Source organism: Pinus tabuliformis, chromosome 6, assembly GCF_031772625.1.
Source record: "Pinus tabuliformis cultivar Carrire ecotype Pingquan chromosome 6, CPIR1, whole genome shotgun sequence".
Lineage (NCBI taxonomy): Eukaryota > Viridiplantae > Streptophyta > Pinopsida > Pinales > Pinaceae > Pinus > Pinus tabuliformis.
In genome coordinates, this window is record NC_142292.1 from 446,018,912 (window position 1) to 446,020,670 (window position 1,759).

A 1,759-nucleotide genomic window follows, 5' to 3' on the forward strand; every position below is an offset into this window, starting at 1 on the left:
AAACTGGGAAACTTCATCCCTGGACGCACGCATGCTATGGTTAAGACAACGTCCAGGAAGCTACGGACGCACACACGCACGCTAACCTGAAGGGAGAGTCCAAGGGTTTGACTACAACTGACCATCATCCGAAGTTTTCTGAAGCTGTCTAAAGTTTGAATCAAGTTGTCTCTGATATATTCTACCACTGTAAACTGGTTTATGAAGTTGTTGGGTTGTATTACTGATCATATTGTATTGGGCTCATTGTACTCTTTGCTGAACATTTTATGACAATCTAATAAAAGAAGAATTTCAAAGGGTTTCCCCCCTAGTGGGGTTTTTCCTTGGTTTTTGACTAAATCTAGTTGTCTCTTGTTGATGTGTTGATTGTCTTCTTTGTCATTGCATATATTGTTCTATCTTCAATTACTGTTGATGAATGGAAAGACTAATTGTAATTGGAAATATTGATAATTGAAGTTTGGAATTGGGCTAAAGTAATTGATATAGCATAGAACAATCTGAAAATTAACGAAAGAATGATTATAACCCAGCGAAATAAACAAAGACAAGAGACTAATAGTAAAACAACAACACTAATAATCAAAGAAGACATATAAAGTACTTATATTTTGAGGATTATAGCGAAATGCTAACTCCTTCTAGATCTTAGCTTTCTTTCATCCATCTTGTGACTTTATTATCCTCATCCTTAATCAACATGTCATTCCTTCCTTGCTCATGCTAGGGTTTCTTCTTTCAACAGGAAAACATTGATTTAGTTCTAGGGTTTTTGTCCAGAAACCCTAAATATTTCTTATTTAAGCCCTTGTAACTAGCTAGGGTTTTTAACTTCAAACCCTAGGTCTTCATAATTCTTCAAAATTAGTTTAGGGTTTACAAACCCTAGTACTCATCTTTACACTCTTTGCAAGTCAATACCCAAATGTCCAAAACTTTAGAGTCCTCATGTTGGTTTATTTCATGTATATGTATTCTTAGCTAAAGATCAAGTATATACAAAGTCCTACAAGTGACTCATCTTTCTTGACAGGACTTCTTCTTCAATCTTGAAGAGAAACTCGACCTCTTTTTCACTGTAAGTTCAGAAGTTTCATACATTCTTGAGTATTTCATGTAACACTGAAAGTTTTTTCTAGTCTTCTAGTAATTGTAGCAATACTACTAGAAAATCATCTTTCCATATTCAATACCATATGATCTTCATGCCTTCTTGATTCTTTCAAATAAAGTAGCTCAACCTCCATCAATTCTTGATAGTAACAAGGGTTTCAAGAGATTTACTTTAGACTTTATAACCAAGCTTCTTGTCTTAACTTCGGGATTTTTTTTGAGATCTAATTACCATACTTCTTTGTAATAATGCAAACCATCTTTTGCGTACTTGAAAGAACATTTCCACAAAGTGACATATTCTTAGACAATAATCTTTATATGATTATACATGATGGCATTCAAGGAATCTTGCATTTCGGAGAAACAGTGTTCCTAATTTCAAGTCACAACAATCTTTAGGAAGCCTGAATATATTCAGTCTATTTGATCCATTTGTTGGACATTGGATAAACCAGCGCTCCTCGTGTGTTTCACGACATGTGCTTAACCACCTCTCATGGATCCGTTAACTCTAGAGATGCGTTCGTTTACTAACACCTGCGGATTTAAAAAAAATCTGCAGGTTTTGGTCTAACGACAATCGTGATTCCAACAAGTGGTATCAGAGCCAAAGGTCTCAAGTTCGAATCACATCCGGCGC